This window comes from Amphiprion ocellaris, chromosome 15 (assembly GCF_022539595.1).
Source record: "Amphiprion ocellaris isolate individual 3 ecotype Okinawa chromosome 15, ASM2253959v1, whole genome shotgun sequence".
Classification (NCBI taxonomy): domain Eukaryota; kingdom Metazoa; phylum Chordata; class Actinopteri; family Pomacentridae; genus Amphiprion; species Amphiprion ocellaris.
The window spans coordinates 16159456-16179207 of NC_072780.1; the positions used below are offsets into that span (position 1 = coordinate 16159456).

The 19752-nt window shown below is 42.4% G+C and overlaps 1 pseudogene; it reads left to right on the forward strand.

Moving 5' to 3' along the window:
* The window catches only part of LOC111562437 (growth factor receptor-bound protein 10-like), a 45292-nt pseudogene that overhangs the window by 15794 nt on the left and 9746 nt on the right, over window positions 1–19752 (forward strand).

Consider the following 19752-nt stretch of genomic DNA (forward strand, 5'->3'; position numbering starts at 1 on the left):
ATCATTTGGCCACCATGTGCCATGAACAGGCTGGTTAACGTTCCCCGAGTGCTGTAATTTCTTCCTACAGGAATGTCAGGAATTCTGTGTGTGGTGTTGGGGTGGGACTTACACAGGACCAAAGGCCTTTGGACACACACATACACGCACACATTGAGACTGCACTTGTGAGGACATTTAGAGGAGCTTATTCTACCCTTAACGCAAAACTGGCTTAATCAGAGAGATTCCTATTTCGCTATTGCACTCTTCCCCACAAACTGACAGTGCACATCAGCTTGTTAGAAGTTTAGACTTGGAAAATATTTAGCTGTAAGTATGGAAGCTGTATGTCTGCAAGCTCATCTCCATTTGTCCAAGAAGGACTGAAATTAGAAGCTAGAAGAAGTCTACAGATTCAACACTGAAATAAGAAAAAGGCACAAATGAACAGCAGGTCCTCAAAGCTCTCAAGATCACTCACAGTAGACCTTTCATATCCAGGAGGGACTTCAGTTAATTAGTAACGGTTCAAGTTAAAAAGATAAGCATTAACAAATGATCTGCAAGAGCATCCGAGAGGCTCTTTTACGCCAGTTTGGTTTAGTTGTCAGACCAACAACAAACCAGTAAGTTGGTGCACTACATAGTCACTGGATGACATCAAAGTCAAAGAAAAACCCAACAGGAGGAAGCAAGCTTGAAAAACTTTTACTGGTGACCGAGTTAATTTACAACTAGTAAAGTTGCTGGTGAGAATAATGTGACACTGTCTCAGTGTGGACAGTAGGAGTGCTGCAAAAGTTGCTGAGCTAGTGATCAGTAAAGCAAAGTACAGATTGAAGTTTGGTCAACCTTTATGAGCCGTGAAGCAACTCAGGATTCCTTCAACAGTACTTTCTGACTAACTAGCTTCTGCAGTATTTCCTCAGTCTGTGTTTAAATGCAGGAGTACAGCAAAAGATCTGTAAGTATGAATGTAGAAATCTACAAAAGCAGACTTCATATTGAATCTTTTATATCAACTGCCAATACAACAAACTTTGCCTTCCGTCTGGTTCTTCTGTAACATTTTTTTTCAACACTAAACTTAGCTGCTACAGTTAAACTGTACTAATTCACTTAAGTTTAATCTGTTACGGGGGTCTGATGATGGTTTGTAATGACTGTCAGCTGGTTGTACATGGCAGCAAATATCCACTAGGTGTCCCCTTGTGGGTGTTTGCTGCCCTGCAACTTTCACTGCCACTTATTTCCTTCTCCCATCGCTCTCCCATCCCACCATCCACCTGCTTCCACAGACGACGATGTGGACCTGGAGCAGCTGGTGAATGACATGAACTCCTCCATGGAGAGCGTTTACTCCACACAGGCAGACACAGCGCTTCTCCTAAACAACGGCCACGCTCCTCACAACCACCACCCCCACCAGGTGCAGGCTGCCTACCTGGGCCACAACCAGGCTCACCGTCGTCACACCCCACCCCTGCGTCCTTCTTCCCCCTCCAGGGAAAGGCTGAGGCAATCTCAGCCCATGCATATCCAGGCTGTCAGGTAAACTAACACAACCCGGCCCTCTGTGTTGATCTTACTGGCTTATGTTCAAGATAAAGACAGCTGGAAGTACTGTGCTTGCAGAAATGAAAATATGTATGAAAGATAAGAGAGTATAGCCCAAGAAAGAACACTCTGTTTTTGCTCTCTCTTTTTTGGCTGTTTTTTATTTGGATCAGACAAGCAGTGTGATTCCAGTTGGCTTTATTCCCAGTTTTTCCTACTGCTTTTAAGGTTATACTAACATATATATCAAATGGGAAAATTATTAACTATTACACAGATTCATAAATCTACACATCTTGACAATGTAGGTGAAGAAAATCAGATTGATTAGAGATGAGTGATTAATTACATTTGAGAGGTTTTTACAGTTTATAACAGTTGACATTTTGAACACAAAACCATCCCTGGCATAATTTTATCTTCTAGGACTATACAATCTCATACATCCATGAAGTAATGTCTCAAATGGAGTAATATCACAAATTCCAATGGTGTTATGGATTCTAACAGTTTTTGTTTTTTCGCTTAGCATTTCATAGCTACTGTGAGGGATAATTTGACCAACATTAACACACAGCCAAACGTAGTTACGTGACTTGCCACTTCTCCCTCAGATGTTGTCAACTGCAACATGTTCCTGATACTCATCCCTACTTTATTTAAATATAGTCATATATATACATTTTTGTACAGTGCTGCAATCTTCCTCTATAACTACAGAGGAGAACCTGTCAAGATGCGTTTTGAGTCTAGATTTGCAACCTCCATTCAGCAAGTTTAACATTTTTTTTTACATAGCCCATTTTCACAGGCTCAAAAGTAATTGGATAAACTAATATAATTACAAATACAATGATTGTTTTTGATAAAGTCTTTACAGTCAGTGACTTCCTGAAGTCTTAAACCAATGGGCATCACCACATGCTGAGTTTCCTCCCCATGCCAGGCCTTTGCTGCAGTCACCTTCTGTTGCTGCTTGTTTGTGGGTCTTTTGTCTTCAGTATGTGAAAAGTAGCTCAGCTGGGTTGAGGTCATGTGACTGACGAGGCCATTTAAGGACATTCCATTTCTTTGCCTTAAGAAGCTCTTGGATTGCCTTTGCGGTACGTCTTGGATCATTATCCAGCTCTACCGTGAAGCACCGTCCTTCAGCAGTTTTGCAGCATTTGGCTGAATCTGAGCAGAAAGTACAGCTCTATAAACTTCAGAAATCATCCTGCTACTTCTATCAACAGTCACATCGTCAATAAACACCACTGCTTCAGTTCCATTGGCAGCCATACATGCCCATGACATAACACTGCATCCATGTTTGACAGATTATGTGGTTTGCTTTGGATCATGAGCCCTTCCTTTCCTTCTCTAAACTCTTCACTTCCCATCATTCTGAGTTGATCTGGTTTCATCTGTCCAACGGATCTTGTTCCAGAACGGTTCCAGCCTGTTTTAAATGTTTCCTAGTAAAGTCTCATCTGGCCTCTGTGTTCTTGAGTGTTACCAGTGGTTTGCAACTTGAGGTAAACACTCCGTATTTACATACATGAAGGCGTCTCTTGATTGTAGACTTCTTCCTCAAGAGTGTTCTTGACTTTGCTGGATGTTGTAAAGGGGTTTTTCTTCACCAAGGAAAGAATTCTGCAATCATCTGCTTCAGTTGTCTTTGCTGGTCTTCCAGGCCTTTGGGTGTTGCTCAACTCGCCAGCGCATTCCTTCTTTTTAAGAATGAACCATGTTGTTGGTCTGGCTGCTCCTAAAGTGTCTGCTGTCTGTCTGAGAAGTCAGTTTTGTGTTTCAACCTAATGATGGCCTCTTTCACTTGCACTGACACCTCTTTGGGCTGGTATTAAGTACTTCCGTCAACAGCTAACAAATGCAAATTTAACACTTGGAATCAACTCCACACTTTTAATCCCCTTAACTCGCTGTGAAATAAGGAGACAACTGGCCACACCAAGCCATGAAAATACTTACCAACCAGTTCCTTTTGAGCCTATGAATGTAGAAAATATTTTAAAAAATAAATTAAAAAATTTTAAAAAGCTGTATTTTCTGAACGGATAATGTAATGTTTTTGTCAAACCCCTGGAATTAAAGCTTCTGCACTTAAGCCATATATTGATTAACTCATTTCACATCCATTGTGGTGGTATACAGAGGCAATATTATGAAAGTTGTATAACTGTACAAAAACTTCTGGACCTGACTGTATATCCCAGGAATGCAATGCATATGTTTGCTGTTATATTGTGCAAAACAGGCTCAGTAGTATTTAATGATTAAATAAAACATACAGGGATCAGAAAATGTCTCAAAAGGAATAGGATCTGAGCATATAAAGATGACAAAGCTACTGGAAAAAATTAGTAAGGTAGTGATGACACCACACATCCTTGTTCTTACCCACTGAATAATATCCAAGCCAGTGGTCTTCAACAGATCTGACTCTAACAGAATGTCAAGACCATAAATGCATCATTTTCTAAACTCACATGATTCCCCAGATCAGTTTAAGCACAATAAAGTAAGTTTAAATCATAGTTTTAACAATGAGTATCTCTCTTTCTTAGCCAAAGCTCTATTAATGTTTGCTTGATCAAAGGTCAGAGTTGAAATTAACCTTTAAATTTAAAATATTGATTGTGTTATACCTTTCCATTCCCAAATGATACCCATGTCCATTTTTATACATGCCGTCTTATGCTGTTGAGCTGAGACAGTGACATGAATGTGTGTGTCTCCCTCTGGAGGTGCCTGAGGGAAGAGCAGCATCTGCGTCCAGCCTCCCTGCCCGCCATCCCCAACCCTTTCCCCGAGCTCTGCAGCCCAGCAGGATCCCCCATTCTCAGCCCCATACAGACCTCCGACAACCACGTAAGCACACCTACACTAATACACACTCACTGAATCTGTACTGCTCTGTTGAAGATGCAGGGATGGTCAAGTGTTGGAAGGTTCATGGCTTAGTGACCACCTTTCAGTTCTGTTACAGGCAGAACACAACTTTACTGACTTCCGAGCACATTTTAACTATTAAGCTGAATAATTTAGTTGTTGTACACTAAGTCTGAGATAGATTTTGAACTCCTTGGTGTATTTTTGCTGTGCTTTAGTTGACCACAATCGTGAGAGAGGGGATATGTGTGCATACTTCATATAAGTATGTGTTTTGAAACCAGCTGACTGGTCCGTTATGTTCAGGTCAGAGCAGCATGTGTTGACTTTGGCTGCGTACAGCCTTTCCTTCCATTACACAACAGCTCACCCGGGTTATCTGGCCCCGTGCGTGTTGCTGGAGAATCATCATTATCAATCACAATTACACACACATGCAGACATGTGACAGGCGTGTTTTTGCTGTGGAAGGAGTTGAGCAGTGTCTCCAGGATGCTGCAGACAGAGTGCAGACTTCCGTGGCAGAGCTGGGAGTACGGCTGGGAACGTCTACAGGTCGGATCTCTCTGAACCTTCTGAATCCGTCTGCTGGCTCCGGCATAACAGGCGCCCATTTCCGGTTCACACGCTTCGACCCTAGCTCTTGGCGTCACTGCATGTGTGTTTGTGTGTGTTTGTGTGTGTGTGTGTGTGTGTGTGTGTGTGTGTGTCTCACAGCCTTGCCCTTCCTTCCCTCTGTAGAGCCTCCTGTCCCAGGAATGTTCCATCCTTCTCAAAGATGTTTTCAGGATGCCCACCCTGAATAATAAAAGTTATTTTAGAAGCTCACTCACTCGCTCACTCCACATCAACACAAACAGACATTAATGCACACACAGAAACACACACAGGTGGCATTATTCAGTTCACACGCACACACAGACATGTGACAAGGCAAAGCAGTATTTTTGCATTTAATTGACATCATCTCACAAGGTCTGGAGTCAGAGAGCAAGTTTGCAATTTAGACAAAGGATCTTTTGTGTGTGTTTGTGAGAGCTGACTAAATGTTGCCTCATGTCTCTCTCCCAGATCATCCTCATTTTGTCCTCAGTTTTGTTCATTTAACATTGTCGCATTTGTATTTTGTTGTAAATCAGTACAATCAGACAGTTGTAGCTGCAGTTTGGGTTTTGTGTGTTCAGAGGCCTGGCATCATCTTTACTCCATTTTTTTATGGCATGGAACCATGTTGGAGCATGCAGGACATTTTTAAAGATTGCTCGAAGGCAAAAAACAGGAAGATGGTAGTATTTTTCTAAGGTGAACAGTGATAAAGCTTGTGCTGGAAGAATAAGGCATGTGGAAAATCACCTCCAGTATTCCGTTGTGCTTATCATTGTCAGTAAAAGACAAAAACATTTTGTCAGAAGAAGCACAGGAGGTGGCTATGAGACTGATAAATGTGTCACTAGAGGTGATGGGGATCATGGGAACTGAAAATATGCCATATAAGGACACATCTCTGCCATAATCGTAGCTAACACTGATTAATTCATGTGTCAATGACACATGAATGCTTGAAATGCTGTGTGTAGCAGTTGTATTAGTATGGTTCCAGGGATGCAATTTTGTACAGACATTCACGGCTCCAATAACAATGTGTTTTATTGACTTTTGCCATAACTGTAAGGTTATCCAACCAGTGAGAAATTGGTAAGATTTGAGCATGTTGACCAACCAGTCGACCAGTTTTCTGTAGCCCTACTTCTGACTGCAACTGATTAAACCAGCCCCAGTAATAACTGAGCTCTTGGAACCATCATGTACTTAAACACACTCTAATGCTTAAAATGAGCTGTGGTTAGCCTTCAGCTGATTGAATGAAACCATCACTGATCAATTCACTTAAGCAAGACTGGCGACAGACTGGCTACGACATGGCCTTTTGCTCCTGCCACGCTATGTTGTGTAATGTCATATAAGTGAACAGCATGGATAGTAAAGGTAGTGTACATGTTGGAGTACATGTGTGCATGGATATGTGAAGGTCAGTTTAATTATGTAGTCTGAGGAGCAGTGACAATGGCTTACACAACGATGCAGACAGGACTGTCAGATGTGCCGTGCGTTGGTCTGCAGACATAGTTGCATTGTATTTGCATTGGCATGGCTTTGTCATAGGATCTCTCTCCCTCCAGCTGTGGAGTTGGAATCTGAACATTCTTCACTAAGCTTCAGCCTTTCACTGAGGGATACACAGCTTACATTATGAGCCAGTAAAACTGTGTACGCATGACATAACAGATTTATGGCCTGCATTGCCTTTGATAACATAAATGGATTTGTCCTCAGGATATCATGATCAGATAACATCGCTGTATCACCACCAGATTTTAGTAACGGGTTTGAGGGAATACCCATCTCATGATATACCTTATTAAACTCTTTAAATGGAGTCTGGCAGTTGCTAAGGTCAAAGCAGTAGTCTGACTGAACCTAATGGTGTTTTTTGATAATAGCCATTTCCCACGCACTTTGTTGAGTCTTACACCACACAGTTCAGTCATGTTCTCTCAGCTTTCACAAGGGCTTGGTTAGGTCATCACTCAGCAAATGGATTTTCTTTGGCACCATGACTGTGACCATAACGCAACTCCTGCTTTTGTTTGTGGCCAGAGGCGGCATTACCGACATCAGGGAGCCCCACTGGTTAAAGACACTGTCTCTTGGCCTCAAGCAAAGGTCTTGGGCTCAAGCCCCACATGTTGGCTAGCTTCCACTCTGTTGAAGTAGCTTTGAGCTACACTGAACCTCTTCCAGCTTTGCTCTTCAACTGACCCTGACCTCTGACCTCCTTGTGGAAGGATACAAGGGAAAAGGGGATGTGAAAAAGTAAATTTCTCATGGTTTGTTATTCAGTTTGTGGTCTGATTACTGAAATATTTGGTGCTTGTGAAATTTTACAAAAGTTAAATCAGATTATGTACAAAGAGGAAGCATACTTTGGCGCTATCTGCAGTCTGATCAGTAGGGTGTTTTTTCTTTATAACTATGCCAGTGGCAGAGCTCTTGGGATGGCAGTGTGGCTTAAGTGGCCAGCAATGTTGTTCCACCACTCTTGTCCAGACTCAAAAACCTAAATAACTATGGATGAGCCACCACTAAATTTTTAAAGAGATATTGAGGGTTGTCAGAAGGTGAATTCTGATGACTTTTTCCTCCTCAGATTTTTTGTCCAGTGCCTTGTTTTCAGATTCATGAGCCAATACTTGAAAAAACAATGAATAATGATTTTCTCACTGAGGTATTGTAGGAGCCAATGAGTACACTATATAATAAACAGTAACCAATCTTTGTCCGGGAAGCTGTTGCACTTGGAAGGTAAAACGATTTTGACCGCTGAAGAAGCCGCTGAAGAAGCTGGTAATGATAAATTGTTTGTTTTAGATGAAGACTGTTGAACTACAATTGTTTGGAGCAATAAAAGCACAGATTATTGAAATGCAAGCATTTTTCTCTGGCTCTCTTCATCAGATGTGGTAAAGTTTGTCGACGCGTCAACTTTTTAAGTCCTGGTGAAGCACCTCAGGGGCTTCAGGCATCGGCTTAGCCTCTACGGCTATGCTTAATGTAAGTTGTATGTCGTGTTAATTAGTGAATGTTAGCAGGCTATTCCTATGTTAATATGATATAAAGCTATATCAACTGCTGATCCCAGCACCAGAACTACTGAGGAATATAAAATAGACAAGTTAGCCTACTTTTTTTTTCCATTGGCTGTTGAGCTGTGATATACAAACTGCTGTTTGCAAAGTTTACTCTAAACTTTTAGGCCATCTGCTTCGACAAAATGCTGCCACACTGATGACTACTTACTTTGGAGACGACTTCAGGTAAACATTGATGAAACGCAGCCCTAGTAGTCTCCTGAGGCTGGTGGAGATCAAAGTTGTGAAAATGTGGTGGTGTTCACAGGTAGTCTGTTCCTCCCACTGTCAGAAGTAACACATTAATCCTGGAAGGCTGTTGATGCTTTTTTCCTTTTGAACGTAACACCAGCGATTGACTGACCAATGGTAGTCTAGCAGATAAAAACATATCGGCCAACCTATCAGTCTGGAGACTTATAATAAATATTAAAAGACAATTCTGAAAGCAGTCTTTTAGTACGTAGCGGTTTCATAATATTGTATTTTACTGTATATAATGTTTTTCATGGTGTCACTGATTGTTAGGGATACTGTAAGACAATCGATGTTAATGACTGATTGCAAAATTCTCCATATAAATACTTAAGTGTTTTACTCGATTGTATGGTTATTTGTACTGTAGCCATGTCATGAAAACTAATTTAAGACTAAAGCTCTAAGTCACACACTCTCTATTTAGGACTCCTACCTCCCCCTTTGTCTGGGGTCAGCTGATGTACTTCTGCACGCAATGGTCTGCTGACCCACTGCAATCAGATAAGGTGCATGTATGTATGTGTGTGTGTGTGTGTGTGTGTGTGTGTGTAATGATGGCAGTGAAATGATAGGATGCTTGTTAAATAAGCACTAGGTCACAGTAGGATAACGGAAACCATCATGCCTTACTGTAAACTGAAATCGAATTACTTAAGCGAGCAAGATTCAGCACAGTAGGGAGCGTATGCCTCTGAGTGAATGTTTCAGCTGATGTGTGTACTATGAAAGTTTGAAGAGTTAAGACTTGACAGACTTTTGAGTTTCTGCCAGGCGGTAAATGTTTTTCATGCCGAAGCGATGTGATGACGCATCTTTGTAATTTCTCAGGGATCATATAATTCTCTGTCACACACACTCGCGCATGAATGTGTTCTCTGAGGATTATGTGGGTCATAAATGTCAAACTGCTCAGTAGATTCAGATTTCACATAGAAACCATTCAATTCAACCAGTTAAGAAGTGATAGTTATCGAGCAAAGGCAACATGCGGAACCTCTGTTGAGTCGCAGTGGAAACTTTTCTCTGAACTATTTTTATGTTCCCTTCCAATAACTTTTGCATTCTTGCTGATAAGAAGTGCACATCCATAGCATCGTACATTCAACCACAAATCATATCCACCCTATCCGAAGCTGCATCTCCTCACTGTGACCATTTCAGACCACCGTTAAGATGAACTCGTAGTGAAGGTCATTTTCTCCCACCATCTGATTCCAACACTGACTGAAATGTACAAAAGTCTGTTTATTAATTTACTCACAGACCTTGTTTTGGGGGATTTTACCAATGAAGATCACTGATATTGTGAACATGACCAAGTTCCGCAGCAGATATTTATTTTGCTGTGGAATTGGGGAAGGAGAGGTTCGCGTTTCCCACTCAGACAAATTAGATGAAGGATGATGTGCGGATGGGATCTTTGCATGGAATAATAAATCACTCTGAACCCTCCCATCAAATCCACTCAAGTTTCATTTTTACAAACTTTTAATATATATAGTGGGTCAAAATTGGACTGGTGTTCTGTTTTATTGGATCGATTACAGCATCGCCCACATGACTTTATTTAGTTAAACCTACGGGTGATCGTTACACATGAGGAGATTCCTGGAACTGAGCAGTAGATGTCCATCAGTCAGGGATTTTGAGCCTATGTACACATACATGTGTATGTGTGTGTAGGAGGGAGACCCTGCCGTGTCAGGGGTGGGTCGTGGGGAGGAGAGCCACTCAGTGAGGCTTTGTGATGGCGCTCCTGTGAGGTGAAATTGAGTTTGGCCTGTCTGCAGAGCTAATCAGCTCTGTCTGGCCTGAAACCCGACCACTCACAGACATGAAAGAAGGATGATGCTGTAATTGACCAGAGTGGGAGTCACCACCAACCGGCATTCAGATGCTGACATTAGTGATGGGTGTGTTAGTCTCCTATGGTAGCCTCCACCGCACAGATGGTTATCATTTGGAGGTTTTCTTACACCAGTATTAACATTTTGAAAGCAGTATAATGTGAGGTTTTACCGGTTTATTTATTTTTTTGAGCTATCCAGTAAATTTTACAATAAATGGCATGGTCACACCCTTCATATTAAGATAACTGGCAAGTAATGCATTATATTTTTCATGAAAAAATAACGACCTGCCTGTCTAATTATTCATTCATGACTAGAAAGTCTGCAAGCTGATTAGCATTTACTGCTTTACTTTGTTTCAGATCTTTGCAAACTGAATATCTTTGAGGTCTGTACTGCTGGTTAGACCTCAGCTTGTGCTCTGGAAAACTGTGACAGACATTTTGTTCACCATCTTCTTTAACCCTTGTGTTGTCCTGCGGATCAAAATTGACCCATTTTAAAGTTTGTAATGTGGAGAAAAAAAAATATATTTTCACAGTGAAACTTCTGATGTCCACATTTTCAACATTTTTCAGAAATCTTTGAACGTTTTTTGGTGGAAAAAGATGTTAAAAATGTTTCTTCAGAACATTCACAAAAAAATTAACAAAATCCAGCGAATTTTGCTGGATTTTGGTTGATTTTTTTTGTGAATGTTTTTAAAGAAAATATTAGAAGTTTTACTGATATATATGTAATCATTTTAGATATTTTTAGAATTTTTTTGGAAGATTTTTAATCATTTTTTGAAAATATTTACAAGAATTTTCTTGCCAAATTTGGGGGATTTTTTTGAAATAAAACTTTCAAGTGAAACTTTTAAGGAATTATTGGAATTTTCTTCCTGAAGGTTTTGCCAATTTTCAGAAATTTGGGGAATTTTCTTGCTGAATTTTTGATTTTTTTCCAGACAAAAACAGAAGATTTTTTGGTGCCCGTTAAAAGGACAACAGGAGGGTTAATTTTAGACCAAACAATTGTTCAACAAAGATATTACTGCATTTGATTTTTAGTTGCAGCCATGGAGTGTACCCAAAGTCGCAGCCCTGGTCCACATTATGTTGAATAACCAAGGCACCTAGCATTATATTTTCACATTTTTTGCCACAATGACCCAGAAATAATGAAGCATTCCTGACTAGGAAAAACGGATTGTGTCCGGAGCTGAGTCAAGACTGCTTTTACTGTGGGTCGTGTTACCATGGAGGAGATCAGCTCTGGCTTAAAACAACCAGATCACTTGTGTGTCTGGGTGCGTCTGTGTCACCTTGTGCATGAGTGTGTCTATTTGTTGTGTGTGTGTGTGCGTGTGTGTGTGTGTGTGCGTGTGTGTGTGTGTGTGTTTGCGTATCGCCTGATAGGTTTAGGGGCCCATAAACCTCTTGGTCAAGTGGGCCTGACCCTGGTGCAGATTATTGTGTTTGACCTCTGACCCTGTACATACAGTGCTTGCATGTGTGATTGTGTCTATGTGTGTTTGTTTATGTGCACACAGGTGTCCGTCCGTGACCCTTTGCTTCAATATGCTGCGACTTTGAGCCCTTTTTGTATGCGTTTATCAGTGTGTTGCTATAAGTAGTCATAGGAGACAAATAATGCCGTACATTTCCACTCCCCACCCTCTTCTGGTGGAGAGAGACAGGGAAATGGGGGAGGGGAAAGCAGAGGTGGAGGACAAGCAAAGGTGAGTTAAATTTCATTATGTAAAGATAAAACTTAGTAAAGAGAGTTGAGGGTCTCCAAGGACCTCAGATGTAGAAGCACACCAACAGGCACACAAATTCAAGAAAATATAAAGATAAAGGAGACACAACAAAGGAAACGGATGTAAAACTGACACACACAGTGAGTTTGTTGTCTCTTCCTGTAGCCACCCTTTGTTCCACATGTGCTCATCACATACATGAACATGTAATGTCCGTACACAGACGTGCTCAGGAAGAGCTCAGGGCTGGAGGAAAAGTGAAAGAAAAAACTCCTGGAGCTGGTCTTCAGTTTACATTTTGTTTTCCTCTATAAAGAGTGTGTGTGTGTGTGCATGTGTGTGTGCGTGCACCTCATAGTTCTCATGCACACTGTATTAGGGGCCAGCTGGGTTGGCCTGTGCTCTACACATGAGCATGATTATGACTCAGTATTGCATTACTGACATTCCTCCATAGCGCTCCCTCTTTTCTCTTTCTCTATTCCTCTCTATTCCCCTCCTCCCCTCTTTTTCCTTTATGTCCTCTCTCTCTCTCTCTCTCTCTCTCTCTCTGTCTGTCTGTCTGTCTGTCTACCTCTCTCGAGGCCGGGCAGATTTGCTGAGCAACCACCTCCCTCCCTCCGTCTCCCCCTCACTCCCTACCCCTCCCTTGACCCCTCAGCAAAGCCCAAACGCCCAGCACGTGATCCATACAGCTTCAGATCAAATCACCTCACAGTTCTTGTTTTTTTTTTAAAGACTTGCCTTCCCCGCGAACTCCGAAGCTGTCGGTGTGCGTTACACATGTTGCTCTAGTCCTAACACTCTTGCATAGTATTTCACATACAGCTGAGGAGGAGGAGGAGAAGGAAGAGGAAGAGGAGGAGGATAAGAGGGAGGGGAGGAGGGGGGTAGAAATTGAAACCGTCAGGCAGCTCAAAGAAAATGTCACTGGATGCATAAGAATAAGGGATGTGTGAATGCTCGGTGATTGGCCTAGTAGTTTGAGCTTGTTCTCTCTATTCATGTGCATGTGTGTGAGGAGTTGTGGGCGTGTTTTAGGGAGAACGACTGTTACTTTTGGTGTGGCGCCATCAGCACAAGGAGCTGACAGTGATTCAACTTTTTTTTTTGATGGGTTTTTTTTTTTGTGGAGAGAGAGGTCGAAGATGAGGGGATTGAAACAGGACCCTGAAGATAAGAGTGCAGAGTACGTGACAGGTAGCAGCTCACCGTTTAAAAATCCCACACTGGGTTAATCCAGTGTGAGGAGGAGGAGGGGGGAGGGAGGGAGGGAGGGAGGGAGGAGAGCAGCGGCTGCTCATACCACTCCTCGCAGCTCAGCCTTTATGCTGCCCAGCACCAGAAGAAGGGGCAGGCTGTCTCCCGTTCGCTCCGTCTCTCTTTCACCCTCGTCCTTCCTCTGTCACTGCCTCCCACGTCTTACCTCTCTTGCATTCTCCTTGCCAATCCGTCCCTCCCTCTCTCCCTCTCTCTCTCTCTCTCTTCCTGACTTCCTTTCCTCCCTCTCCTCCCGTTCTCCTCCCTCCCTCCCTCTCCTCTCTCTCTGTCCCTCTGTGTCACTGGAGAGCGTCTCAGTGTGAAAATGCCATCCTGCTCTCCAGACTGTTGCCTCTTACAGGCTGTGGAGGTAAGACACTTCATGTGTGTTCGTTTCTTTTTCTGGATGTCGTGAGCTTTGTGTGTGTGTGTGTGTGTGCGTGTGAGTCTGCATGCGTTTGTGTGCGCTTGTCAGTTTGCAGCGATGAGGACTTCTGCCTTTTTCCCCGTCGACTCAATGCTTCTAAAACTTTTCTCAAACAAAACTCATGCGTCATAAATTTTTACTTTTTTTTTTCGGGGGCATGTGGGAAGAGAGGAGGCAGTCTTCTGGCTTTGCAGAGGTAAAGGCTCGCTGTGACGTTTCTGGTTGCACTGGGTGTCTTTCTTCATGTCGGTGTGCTGGTGTTTCTGATGTTTTGTGTCTTTTCTAGGCCACCGTTGCTGTGTTTTTTTTTCTTTCTTCCTTTTTTTGGTGTTTTGTGTATTTCCACTTTGCGGTGCCATTGTCTGACTTAATTTTCCGTGCCCCCCACCCTCCTCCATCCCCTCGCCCATCACCAGCTTTGTGTCTTGTTTCATGTAATTTTCAACAGTTGTTCCCCGGTGGTTTTCCTTGAAGTGCAGGGCAGCAGAATCCCTGCTGTGGACAGAAGATGTTAGTACGTGGGTGTGTGAGAACACACAGACAAACCTACACACACACACACCATTTCTTTCTGATGTTTGGAAGATAATCTGAGTCGTCTCCGTGGTTTGCAGACACTTTCCGATGTTCATTTGCTCATATTTGTGTGTTTGTGCGTTTCACTGCATGTAAGAGCGAGTTGTCCGTGCTGAGTGTGTGTGAATCTGCTCATACAGTGGTGTGAAGCAGCTGGTCTGCGCTTATCTGTGCAGCAACAGACTCGAAGAAGGGAAAATTACACCCGGTTTAAATGTCGCTTTGGGCACTTGGCTGAAATGGTTCAAAATGGCGCAACAATGGGAGGTACTCCAGCTTTGAACTCTACCCGCTTGCTGCTCCCAGCGGTGACATTTTTAATGACAAAATGCAACACGTATAAATGCACCCACCGTGTTATTTCAACGTCCAAGTGTGAACATGTGGTTTTTGGACTTTTCCGAATGTGGATATTTTTGCGTGTGACAGAAAGCGTATCGCTGTGGGTTTACATGCGTTATTTGTGGGTGTGCGTTTTAGTAAGTTTGGTCGAGGTGTGGACAAAAGGGCTGAACTGAAAGCGCAGGGGCCGACCAACCTTTCCTGGACGTCATCCTTCGTTCCTTTTTTTAAGAGCTTCTCATGTCCGACTGACAGAATAATGTGAACAGGACTTTTTAGGAGTGGACTTGACAAAGCACTTGGTTATGGAGGTAAATGTAACCTCTGATCTGTTGCATTCTCTGTTTTCTCTGCAATTTTGAATTCCTGAAAGCAGCTTAGGACGCACCTTGCGTCAGACTTTTTCCTGCCTGTAAAAACATGACCTTCACTGCTCCTATGTACATATTCCCATCGTCATCTCTGTGTGTGCTTTCAGATAGTGAAGGTGTGGAGCGAGGATGGGGCCGGTAAAGTGGTGGAGATTCCAGCAGACATGACGGCCAGAGACGTGTGCCAGCTGCTGGTCTACAAGAGCCACTGTCTGGACGACAACGCCTGGACGCTGGTGGAGCACCACCCCATCCTCGGCCTCGGTAAGAATGTGCCGTGCAGATTCAATGCGCTGTTGTGTCTATATTTGAGATATATATTCTTGCTTTGCTTTGTCTTTGCAAGGATGAACATCAAATCTACTTCTGTGCACCTCTGCTTATACACTACATGTATTAAGTGATATAGAAGAACTTTCAATGAAATCAACCAGAATTAAAAACCGTTACAATATCAGTTATGTTTTCCAGAAAAAAGAGCAGTCAGTTTTTGTTTTTTTCTATAAAAATGCAAACGAAATATGATTTTATACCACACGCTGCAATACATAACATGAAAATATATCATGAAGATTCAGAAAGTTTTGCCAGAGTGAAAAGATATGCAAAATGTGTTATACAGGATTTATCTTTCTCTACATCCCTGAATATTTCTGTGGTTTGTATCAGTCTTGTGTTGATGCGTGTGTCTATAGTCCTTTTGTGTGTCCTTGTGTGGGTGCAGATACTCTCTTGTGTGTGCCCTCAGTGTGTATGTTCACTTGAGCATGGCACAAGTGCTTGTATGCCTATACAGCGCGAGAGGGAGGTGTGGTGGTTGTAGGATTAAGCATTTTCCATGTTCGCCTCACATGCCAGTTCCCTCCCAAATAATTTGCTCAGGGGATAAAGAGAAAAAAAAGAAAAACACAAGACTCGTGCTTCGCTTCTTCACTTTTGCTGTGTCTCCTTTTGAAGCTTTATTTATTTATTTATTTATTTATTTTTTCTTACTCTGGGTCTGTCTTTGTCCTCTGTGAGGCTTTCCTGCTCCCCGAGTCGTATTTTTAGAGTCAAAGGATCGCTTTGTGCTTTTCCTGCTTGATCTGTGTTTCTGGAAAAAAAAAAAAAAAGTGCACTGGAGAGATGGAATGTGAGGTGAGGAGAGGGAGGGAGGGAAAAAGAGAGGGAGAGATGAAGGTGGAGAGAAAGAGAAAGAAGGGGGGGAAGGGCGGAGAGAGAGGCCTGGACTAAAGCGTCATACCAGAGCCGCGAGGAACCAATCGCGGGTCTCCGTCGGACGAGCCCCTAGCCTTGCTAGCCAATCAATCTTTCCTTAACCTTCCACAGGAAATTCCCCTGCTTGTAGCCAGCACACACACACACACACACACACACACACACACACACACACACACACACACACACACACACACACACACACACACACACACACACACACACACGGTGACACACAAACAGTGTCCAGACATTTCCACCCCTAAACTGCAGCCAGAATACTTTTTCTTTTTAGCAAAACCAGTGGCTACAGTTTCACCAAAATATATGTACAACTGCATGTGTGTGTGTGTGTGTTTTGCCTCAATAAAACTTCATCTAGTGCAGAGTGTGTGTCCACGCAGAACTGGAACATCCTGCCACTATCAGTTTCTAATCTGCCTCACTCTGAGATCATATGCCCTCAATTCCAAGAGACACACACACACACACACACACACACACACGTACACACACACGTACACACACGCACACATACACAGAAAGTAATTGGGCCTCTGCGGCGCACAACGAGCAGGTTAGGCCTACGTGAGCTCTTAATGTGTGGTTGTGTGTTTGTCTGTGGCTTGTACTTTGCTTATGACTTCGCTGCTCTCAGCAATCAGCCTAAATACATGACATCATCTTCCTGCAATGCCCCTCTCTCCAGCACCACCTCCTCCTCCTCCTCCCTCCCCTCCTTTCTCCATCTCTACCACTGCTCCTCTCCACCTTCACCTCCTCCCTCCCCGCTTCACAGTGCATCTTCTTTTCACAGCCCCTCCTCATTTAACCTCTTGCTCGTCTCTTAGTAACAGACGATTTTTCTTGCTGTGTCATTGTATGTGTGCAATCGATGACGTAGTGGCAGATGTGGAAGTAAACTCCTGTCGGGGATCATTTTGATGAAGTAAAGCGACAGAGATGATCAGAATGTGATTGGACTTAATTTCAATATTTACAGAACATGCACTGCTTTCTCTCAGTGTTTCTGTTATATGACAAATTTCACCATAATTTAATTGGTTCTTAAAACTTGAGTTTACGTCCCTGCATGTCAAAAGTTGTTGGTTCCTGCTGCTAGAGGACACCGTTCAAAACAGCTGACAGTAAACAAGGTCCTTTGGTGACAGTGACATTTCCAAATATGCTGTCAGTATTAAACATAGAAGGAGGACAAAAAGAAAGAAAGCGAGAAGAGAGGAAATACATGCAAGGGAGTTGCTTGTTATGCTGCAGACCAGTAGCCAGAGTCCCTTAAATTAATTAAAGAACGAACAATGAAACTATAGTTAGACTGTAAATAGTAGTTTTGAAAATTTTCCCCTAAAAAATTGACGACTTTTTTTTTTTTTTTTTTGAAAATGAATGAGTCCTAAAGTTGTGCGCACTGATTTAAACATGGGTTTGCCTCAGATGCCGTCCCTGAGGACCATCCAAAGACAACACAGCTGAGGGGGCTAACACTGTCTGTCTCTGTGTCCTCGTACAGAGAGATGTCTGGAGGACCACGAGCTGGTGGTTCAGGTTCAAGCCTCCATGAGCAGCGACAGTAAATTCCTCTTCAGGAAGAACTATGCCAAATATGAATTCTTCAGGAACCCCCTGGTGAGTCTTTCGCATCCCTGAAATGACCTTCCTCTGACTGCTTCGGTTTAGCACGCAGCCCCACACACCCACGCACACACAGCAGGAGGTCAGGCAGCTTTTCATCCTCGATATTTTTGGATTGGGGCTACTGATGGAAGAAAATAGTCAATACTTTTACGTTCGATGATTTTATCCGAAAATTAAAGACTCCTTGTGTTTTCTAAGTGGGACATCAAATACTCAGGAGCTTTGAAAATAAATTTTCCCAATAATTTCTTCTTCGAAATATTCTTTGATAGTCACAAGACAAAAAGACTACATCCTGTTGCACTGTGAGGCTGTATTTAACAATCAGTAACAATGCGAACATGCTAATGTTCAGCATGAAGAATGATTCACCTCAAATACTAACATTTAATAATTTGCACTCAACACAAAATTAAAAACTTGTGATGGGAGTTGTGGGGGAGCAGCTGTTTCAGACCCCCAGAAAATATCATGTTACTCACAGCTGGAGCTCTTCGTCACCTTAGGTCAGTATGAAACCGTCCTCCTTCAATCATGAGTCCAAATAATTTACAGCTGCTTTATGAAATATCTGGTTCTTTGTCTACGTTTTGGCAAAAATCACAAGGCTTTCAACTTTGTCCCATAAGCAGCGGGTGAGAGCTAAAGCCTCAATCTGTTTACTTTTACTGTTGGTTAAGGCAGAATTCAGCAGCTGTGATGCCAACAAAGCATTTAAAATTCCCTACTGTTTGTTCTGATCCGTGCCTCTGAGTGGCTTCTTATCCAACTGTGTCCAAAGTTCATGGGTATTGTAGTATTTAGACCTCATCTCCATGCCAAAACTATGATCAAGACACGATTTCTCTGAAAAAAAAAGTTGAAATAATTTAAACTGTCGGTCAAAACATGAACCTACAGAAAAATTGCACCATGTTTAGTTATTCATTTACATAAACAGTATTGTCCAATGAAAAAATGTAAACGGAAATAGAGAGTGACCACATGCTTTTATATAAAATTCTAATTTAGTCACCAGAGAGAACAGCTGAGGCAGATGAGAAAGAAAATAGTTGTGCAAGTGTTTGTCCATTAACATACCACAAATTCAAACTGACCTGCTAGGGGCACCAGAGCAATGGTCAAAGACGGGTTATGTAGGAATCTTGAAAATACAAAAACAAACAAACAAACACCAGAATTGCAGCTCTTGTCACGCTTCATATGAGCAACACAAGCTTCATTGTGAACCTGATCATCAAACTAAACTAGCAGCAGCTGTTAATCTTTGGCTACAGTTAGCAGAAGGATAAACTATTAGCAGCATTTAACATAGCCATTAATGCTCAGTGATGTCCAAAAATGACTGCCTCCCCCCAAAATTTTACAGTAAATTGTCCAATAGAGATATTCCAATTTGGACCAAAGTGGTGTAAAGTATTTAGTGTGCACTTTTCAAACTTCTCCATATAATCAAGCTCTGTGCAATAGATGTCAGATATATAGTTATTCTGTTATATTTGTTTTGCCTTTTAATGCCTCATCGAATGACATATTTCACAGAAGCCTGGAATTGTCTCCTCACACAATGCTTTCTATGTGTCGTCACTCTGGATACTTGTGTTTTGTGTGACTGTGTCTATTTCAGTCTTCCTCCTGGTGATGTTAGACTCATTGCACTTTTGCTCTCAATCTACGTTTGCTAAAATCTAAAAATGCAAAGCGTTTTGAGGACACGGGGCCTACCTCTGACAGCCAGCGAGTGAGCATTAACCGGCTTGCGTGGCACTTTTTGGTGATGTGGACTCAGCGTGGGGCTCTGCTGGCCGGGTATACGGTGACATTATTGCCGTGGTGATTTAGGTGTGTGTCAGAGCCAGCAGGTGACCTCAGCTCTGTGGTAATGAGCACAGTAAAACACCAGAGTGCTGGCCGCGGCCTGTCAATC